Raw genomic sequence first — 9,085 nt, 5'->3', positions numbered from 1 at the left:
CAGCCAGTAGATGGATCAAGAGTGGACACGTAGTGAAAGGCAAATCGAAGGCATATTTCTTGTAAGAAAAATGAAAATGAAGACGCGGACTCTCCGGCGGTTCACATGCATGCAAATGATTATGTGGGCTGTTGTGAAGTTAATCATGCTTGGATCTGTGATTTAACTAGCTCATAATGCACTGGAGTAGCATGCCTTTGCTTGGATGAAGATCCTTTTGGATGGGATGATGGTAGATGGATGACATGGGTGGCCAAGAGGGGTATGGTGCATGTATTGTGCAATAGTACTCCCTCTGTCGCAAAATAAGTGACTCGACTTCGTACTAACTTTGTACTAAAGCTAGTACAATAGTACTCCCTATTTTGGCTCAGGAATTCACTCATCACACAGAAGAACACCAGGTGCATCTTGTGGCCTTCCTTCTGCGTCAATTACCTAGCAAATCTGTAATACCTACTCTATTCCTATGTGGCTATGCTTCCTATTTCTTACAAGGCTGATCTAATATTTTCATGTCATCGGCTCCGTCTAGGTTCTATCTATCTAAACTCTGCAAAATGTACTACGTTGCAAGATCAGTAATCTTGAACTCGGATATGCAGCCCGTTCGGAGCTTCCACACGGGGGAACTTCAAGATTGTGTTCTTGTTCTTCCTCCCATCTGCAACATCAAGACCAAATGTTGTCAGTAAATAACACTGAAGCTGTTCTTAGTAATTGGATTGCCGTCGATTAATAAGAGGTTGTACAGACCTGTATTGGGTCACGAAATAGTGCAGGAAAGTTGCGATCTCTGCCGTGCCCACCTCCTTTCCAGGGCACATCCGGCCGCCTCCTCCGAACAACATGAAGTGCGGGTGCGATTCCATGTTCTTCTCCTGCATAATTTTAGCAGGTAACAAAAGATTAGAACCTCCTGTGTACATGTTCTGATAGTAATAATTGAATAATTGTTCGCTCCCTTACTTACCTGCCACCTCCATGGATTGAAGGTCATTGGGTCAGGATACATGAACGGATCGTAGTTTATCTCCCTCGTGTAAACATAGATTCTCCACCCTTTTGGAATGACATACCCTGGAAGAAATCGATAATAATATAGCATTAGCACAACTGGCTTCATATATTCCTAGGAGATGCTAATTAACGTGGTAGTACAATTTCCAAGCATATCTCACCATTCATTTCTACATCCTGGGTGGTTTTCCTCAGCAGCCCATTCACGACTGTAGATAATCTCAGCGTCTCAAGAATGACCTGCATGGTAGAAGTATCCATGAGTTCATCATGATCATGCTATGCTCATAGTAAATTCCTACTCTCAATTCATTTTTTGTGTGTTTGATTTCCTACTTACCGCTCGAGTGAAGGCCATGGACTTAAAATCTTCGTAGCTGATGGCTTCCTCCGGCGATTTCCCCTTCCTGATATCAAGATGCTCTCTCTGCATTCAGAAGTGAAAATGTCATCAGTAAACTCCAGAGGCACATGGACTTTTGTCATGGATTCAAAATAGATTTTCAGACTACGTCACATAAAACATACCCTCAGTTCTTCGAGGGCCCGTGGATGGTCTGACAGGTACTTGACGGCCATCATAGAAGTCGTTGACATGGTTTCTTACCCTGAGTAGATGAGGGCGATGAGCAAGTCAATGATCTGCTCGTCGCTAAGCTTCTCCCTAGTTCCGTCATCGCCGCTTCTCAAGAGAGCATCCAGCATGTCATTGTGAGCTTGACCAATTGATCGCCGCTCCGCGATCATCTGCTCTAGCATCGACACAAGCTTCGTCCTTGCCTGGAAGCCTTGGTAGTAGCTGGTCCCCGGAATGTTGATGGGCAAGGAGATGGTGCCGAGCACAAGCGTATACAGCTCCGTCTTTAGGGCATCGGAGAGTGGGCCAGCGGTGATGCCGGCAATCTGCCGGAGTGCAGATAGCAAGGCCATCTGAAAGGGAAAGGGAAAGTCGGTTAGATATGATGAGGACATAAGATTCTGTGATATGCTGTTGCCATGCCCATGCAAGGAGAAGATGCTTGTAAGAAACTCTGCAACCACCACGAAAGCGGCAAACAGAAATCGGGTAATGATGATGTCCCTAAATGTGATACTCTGTTTTTGCACTATGAAACTCTGTAACAACCACTTTGGAATGTGTAGAGTGATGCTGTCGCTACAACAAGGCTATTTTTATCACCAGGTACATCTGGCAAAACAATTAACAAACGAAATGTATTTGAACAAAAAATTCTCAGTAGACATGAGCAGATGCATCTATTCTATCCCCAAATTGTTGCAAACCATCACGCTTTCACATTCTATTTTCTAACTAGCCATTTTTTCAGAGTGAAGCAGTGAGTGAACATGGAAGTGGTTGCTGCTATTAACATACTCAGACATGCCACCCAACTGTCTCTGCATGTACGGTTAAGGGCATCTCCAACAGTTTGTATGTTAACTTGTTGGTAAAATATGTCATGTCATCAACCAACACCTTAACATACAACATCTCCAATGGGTTGTATCTAGTTTGCCCAATAGGATGTGAGATAATAAATAAGGTGCTCTCTTATTCTACATTGGAGCTTGTGCAAGGGGTGTTGGTTCATGTACATACAAGCTTCCTCTCTTTCCTCATTTATTGCATGACACATTATCAAAAATCCTATGTGGCAAAGTCTACCAACAACTATCTTACAACCATTGAAGATGCCCTAAGGTGGCCTGTGTACCCTACGTCTCTACGGTCTACGCGTTAGGAGATTTGATTGAAGAGACTGTAATAACCTCCTTGGTCTTGGCCTGGACGTCGACGACGGTGTTGGCCCAGCCGTGGAGATGGTTGCGCATGAAGGCGTCGATCTTGGGGAGGAGGCTGGTGCGGAGCGCGGCGGGGCGGACGAGGCCAAGCATGGCGCCACGCATGAGGCGGTGGAGCGGGCCGTGCACGGCGGCGATGTTGTTGCGGCCGAGGATGTCGAGCATGGACTGCGGGTAGCCGGGGACGAGTGTTGGAATCAACCACGTAGTAGAAGTCCTGTCCGGTATGGACTAGGAGCAGTCACCGACTCGGTTTGGGTTAGCTAGCTTTGTACTAGTATAAATATAGCTGTACCCTACGTTGTAATATCAGATCAATCAAAGCAATAAAAGTACAAAGGCTCGACACGAGCATGTTGCTATAACTCGGCGTGTTGTCTCGTGAGCTACGGGGTTAATCGATCGGCCGGCTGCGTAGAGCTAGCTAGTGCAAGCTAGCTTCTTCTGGTAGTGTGAAGCTAATCGATCCACCAGGGTGCTTGCCTGCTTATTGTTGCACGTACGTCCGTTGGCCAAAGTATCGGCCAACCGGGACTCAACGGAAAGTACTCGTCGGTGTTCGTACGTTTGGGACCGAAGCCAACAATTGGTATCTAGAACCAGGTTGATATTCTAGTAACGGAAGGTCATGACGGGCAAGGAGATCGTGGAATCGTCCGGAGCGGCTAAAGTACTTGCCGTACCTGGTACGTCATACCCACGGTTTGATCGCGAGAACTTCGGGGTCTGGAAGGCCCTCATGGAGTGTGGTCTCCGCGCCAACGAGCTATGGGACGTGGTCGATCCAGGAGGCGACGCGTTCAAGAAGGAGGGAGCCGAGCACCGGAAGGATCGGCAGGCGGCGTCAGCGATTTACTCGGTGATGCCGATGGATGTCCTCCAACACCTAATCGCCAAAGAAACGGCGAAGGAGGCGTGGGATACTTTGAAGCTCATGTTCGAGGGACACACCCGGGTCAAGCAAGCCAATCTCCAAACTCTCCTAAGGAACTATGAGACTTTGGTCATGGGCGACAATGAGTCCGTGGATGCGTTCGCTTCACGGGTGGCTACTCTCGTCAATCGGATCCGCGCGCTTGGTGAAAACCTCACGGAGACCTCGGTTGTCCGGCGGTTCTTGCGCGCAGCCCCTCCCGGGTACCTGCAAATTGTCACGGCGATCGAGCAGTGCGTCGATCTCGCGACTCTCTCCATCGACGATCTCGTCGGACGCTACAAAGCTCACGACGAGCGTATGCGGTACAGTCTCGGGGATGGGAGGAATGATGAGAATGTCATGCTCACACGGGCTCAGTGGCTGGTGCTGGACTCAAGGAGAGGTGGCGAGGGCTCTAGCAGCAACACTCGCCAAGATCGTGCGCCAAAAGAACAAAGTAAGAAGAACGCCGGCGACGGCGCTCCGAAGAAGAAGAAGTTTGACAAGCGCAAGATCAAGTGTCACAACTGTGGCATCATGGGGCACTTCAAGTCGGAGTGCAAGAAACCACCGAAGGAGAAAGCTCTCATGGCCAAAGGAGGCGATGATGGAGACATGATGCTCATGGTCGAAGTATGTGAGCTAATGGATGAGGATAGTCCAGCTCCAAAGGCGCCGGCTACAGAGGTTGTCACGCTCGTAGAGGAGGCAGTTTATCTTCATGATAAGAAGAGGATGAACACGTCGAGGCACGTGTGGTACCTCGACACGGGCGCTAGCAACCACATGACCGGCGACAAGGACCAGTTTTTTGAGCTCGGTGTTTCGGTGCGAGGCACGGTTCGATTCGGCGACGGACGGACCGTTGACATCGCAGGGCGAGGTACTGTCCTGTTTGAGTTGAAGAATGGCGGTCACAAGGTACTCACAGATGTGTACTATATTCCCAAGCTAAAGAGTAGCATCATAAGTCTTGGCCAACTCGAGGAGCGTGGTTGCAAGATTGTGCTCGAAGATGGCTTTTTATGGGGGTATGATCGTCAGAGGATGTTGATTATGAAGGTGCAGAGGTCACCGAACAGGCTCTACGTCCTCAACTTGGATCGTGTGGATCCGGTATGTCTCCTATCGAGCATGGACGACTCGGCATGGAAGTGGCACGCGCGCTACGGTCATCTAAATTTCCAGGCTCTTCGGCAACTTGGACAAAAGGAGATGGTATGTGGTCTACCGTGCATCAATCATGTCGACCAAGTGTGCGACGGTTGTCTCATTGGGAAACAAAGGAGAGCCCCGTTCCCAAGAGAGGGAAACTTTAGAGCGAGTAAAGCTCTTGAGTTGGTCCACGGAGACTTGTGCGGACCGATTACACTGGCCACCCCTGCCGGAAACAGATACTTCTTGCTCGTCGTCGACGACTTCAGCAGATTCATGTGGATTGTGTTGTTGAAGACGAAGGATCAAGCTTTGCAAGCTTTCAGGATAATAAAAATGGCGGCTGAAGTAGAATCTGAAGCCAAGTTGAAGGCCCTCCGTACCGATCGGGGGGGGTGAGTTCAAGTCCCGTGCATTCACGGACTTTTGCGAAGCTCAAGGCATCAAGAGGTATCTTACGGCGCCATATTCACCGCAGCAAAACGGTGTTGTGGAACGGAGGAATCAACCCGTGGTGGCGATGGCACGAAGCATGTTGAAAAGTAAAGGCATGCCGGGCAAGTTTTGGGGTGAGGCGGTCAATACGGCTGTTTACTTGCTGAACCGGGCTCCAACCAAGAGTGTGGTTGGGATGACGCCGTACGAAGCATGGTACGGACACAAGCCCACGGTTGATCATCTTCGCACTTTCGGGTGCGTAGCGCATGTGAAGACAGTGACCGGGCATACTAGCAAATTGGCGGATCGGAGTACTCCAACGGTGTTGGTTGGCTATGAAAAAGGCACGAAGGCATACCGTGCGTGCAACCCCTCAACCAATAAGGTGGTTGTGACGCGCGACGTGGTCTTTGAAGAAGCAAGGTCATGGAATTGGAACTCCACCGAGCCGGTATACCCGTCTTCCGATGATATTTTCAACGTTGTTTACGATGATTACGAGCATGCAGACATTGGTGATCAACCGGAGACGTCGGCCGCGACAAACGGCGCGGACGGCGCGGCAGAAAATGGAGACGCGCCAGCTACTCCCGCTGCGTCACACGCACACGAGCAAGAAGGACCGGCTGGTGCGCCTGAAGACACGCCAGGCAGCGCCAGCGGCGCTCGATCTGGTGGCTCACATATGCGTGGAGGCACTGGACGAAGCCCATCAGGAGGCTGTCCACCTCAAAGCCCAGGTGGCTCATCAACCAGCCCGGGAGCAAAAAGCCTGTCCACTGGAGCCGTTTCCAGCAGCCCACGTGCTGCACCACAAGGACATCAAGGCCACGTACGTGAAGGCCATGTACGTGAAGATGATACACATGTTTTGGATTGTTCATCTAATGGAGATGCAGCCAGTTCGGAGGAACAGGATTCGCCAGAAATTGGGAGTTTGGAAACTCCGGATGAAAATTCCTCGTCTTCGACTGAACAGGAGACAAGGGAACGTCCGCCGACACCAGTCCGTCTTCGGCCAGTGGCGGATTTATATCCGAAGAAAAATCCAGTGAAAATAAAAAGAAGAGGACGACAGTGTCTGCTTAGCGTCGAGGAACCGACGAAATTTGAAGATGCAAATACGGAGAAGTGTTGGCGTCGTGCTATGGATGAGGAGTTGGGATCGATCCGAGACAACAATACATGGGAGCTCGTGGATCCACCCAACGACCATAAAATCATAGGGCTCAAGTGGGTGTACAAGGTCAAGAAAGATGCCGAAGGAAACTTGGTGAAGCATAAGGCAAGGCTCGTAGCCAAAGGATACGTGCAAGAGCAAGGTGTAGACTTCGAGGAAGTGTTCGCTCCTGTCACAAGGATGGAATCGGTGAGGCTAGTTATAGCTCTCGCGGCTCAAGAATCTTGGAGGCTACATCACATGGATGTAAAATCCGCCTTTTTGAACGGGGAGTTAAAAGAAGAAGTGTATGTGAAGCAACCACCGGGTTACATCAAAAAGGGAGAGGAGCACAAGGTGTTGAAACTACACAAGGCATTGTACGGGCTATGCCAAGCTCCTCGGGCGTGGAACATCAAGCTTGATCGTACACTAGTTTCTCTTGGTTTTGAGAAAAGTCCACTAGAGCATGCTATGTACAAGCGAGGTAAAGGCAAAGATCGTCTCCTAGTGGGCATCTATGTTGATGATCTCTTGATAACTGGAGCAGATAAGGAGGAGATTGCTAAATTCAAGCTACAAATGAAGGAGCTTTCCAAGATGAGTGATCTAGGGCTCTTGACTTACTATCTCGGGATCGAGGTACAGCAAAAGCCGGAGGGAATCACGTTATGCCAGGAGGCATATGCAAAGAAGATTCTTGAAAGCTGTAGCATGGAGGACTGCAATCCAAGTCATGTTCCAATGGAGCCTCGACTTAAACTTAGCAAGAGGAGCCAAGCACCCGCGGTTGATGCAACGGACTATAGAAGTGTGGTCGGAAGCCTAAGGTATCTTGTGAATACACGACCAGACTTGGCCTATTCCGTTGGCGTAGTGAGTCGCTTCATGGAAGCACCCACGACAGAACATTGGGCAGCTGTGAAACAAATACTCAGGTACATCAAAGGGACAACTAACTTCGGTTGTGTCTATTTGAGAGAGAAGCGGAAGGAGATGGTGGAGCTACTTGGCTACAGTGATAGCGACTTGGCAGGAGATATTGACGACCGTAAAAGTACCTCGGGCGTGGCATATTTCTTGGGAAGAAGCATAGTGAGTTGGCTATCACAAAAGCAGAAGGTGGTCGCATTATCATCCTGTGAAGCGGAGTATATTGCAGCTGCAACCGCGGCAGGTCAAGGTGTGTGGCTAGAAAGGCTACTCGGTGACCTCACTGACAAGGAACCGGAAGGAGTGGTGCTTTATGTTGACAACAAGTCCACAATTGCTCTATGTAATAATCCAGTGCATCATGATAGAAGTAAGCACATTGATATACGGTATCACTACATACGAGATTGCGTGGAAGAAGGCAAGATTGAAGTCAACTACATTTGCACCGATGATCAGCTTGCAGATATCCTGACCAAGTCTTTGGGACGACAGAAGTTCACGGAGATGCGGGGAAGGATCGGCGTCCAAGCTGTGAAGTGAGGACATCGTGGTTGGGGGGGTGATTGTTGGAATCAACCACGTAGTAGAAGTCCTGTCCGGTATGGACTAGGAGCAGTCACCGACTCGGTTTGGGTTAGCTAGCTTTGTACTAGTATAAATATAGTTGTACCCTACGTTGTAATATCAGATCAATCAAAGCAATAAAAGTACAAAGGCTCGACACGAGCCTGTTGCTATAACTCGGCGTGTTGTCTCGTGAGCTACGGGGTTAATCGATCGGCCGGCTGCGTAGAGCTTGCTAGTGCAAGCTAGCTTCTTCTGGTAGTGTGAAGCTAATCGATCCACCAGGGTGCTTGCCTGCTTATTGTTGCACGTACGTCCGTTGGCCAAAGTATCGGCCAACCGGAACTCGACGGAAAGTACTCGTCGGTGTTCGTACGTTTGGGACCGAAGCCAACAACGAGGCCGCCCGCCTCGCCCTGCAGCAGCATGCGGCGGTTGAGCTCACCACCGTGGGGCACCCCAGGATGTGAGTCCTGAACAGCCGCCCGTATCTGCAGCAGCGCGCACACATGTTAATTCCTCGTAGTTTCAAGAAAGCTCAAAGTATTATATTCTGCTCACTCCGTAAAGAAGTATAAAATGTACTTAGATCATTAGTTAATGATCTAAGCGCTCTTATATTTCTTTATGGAGGGAGTATGTGTTTTTCTATGGCAAGAAAGCAAAGCAAACGCTATGATTATGCGTGGGATTATTCTAAGATTCTCTGTTCTTCTTCATTCATTATGCACGAGCAATGATGTTTCAGTTCTCTCTCTAGAAGAAACTGTGGAGGGCATGGTGGGGATGTTTCTCTTTTGATGATCTGTAGTATCATAATTTACAAATGATACTTTTGGGAGCTGGAACAGTGATGAGCTTGTGAGCTTTAGGGGGACACAGCTCTCCCCATCACTTTGCACAACCGGAAAGCAGCTGCCAAACCGGCACATTTCCATAGCTCATCGATTCATTGAGTAACTTTTAGGAGTAATATAATTACTACTATATAAATCTCTTTAAAAAGAAGGCTGTGCGGATTTAGAATTTTAAAAGAAACTGCAAGTAATAATAGCATGCATCCATCCATCTCCAGTTCCAGTTGAGTTCTCTCC

The 9,085-nt window shown here is 48.9% G+C and overlaps 1 pseudogene; it reads right to left on the bottom strand.

Moving 5' to 3' along the window:
* Window positions 1–578: 578 nt before the first annotated feature.
* Window positions 579–9,085, bottom strand: part of LOC119361710 — a 9,187-nt pseudogene continuing 680 nt past the window's right edge.

Source organism: Triticum dicoccoides, chromosome 2B (assembly GCF_002162155.2).
Source record: "Triticum dicoccoides isolate Atlit2015 ecotype Zavitan chromosome 2B, WEW_v2.0, whole genome shotgun sequence".
Classification (NCBI taxonomy): domain Eukaryota; kingdom Viridiplantae; phylum Streptophyta; class Magnoliopsida; order Poales; family Poaceae; genus Triticum; species Triticum dicoccoides.
Note: the sequence above shows the minus strand (reverse complement) of the source record. Positions and strands in the feature narration are given on the sequence as shown.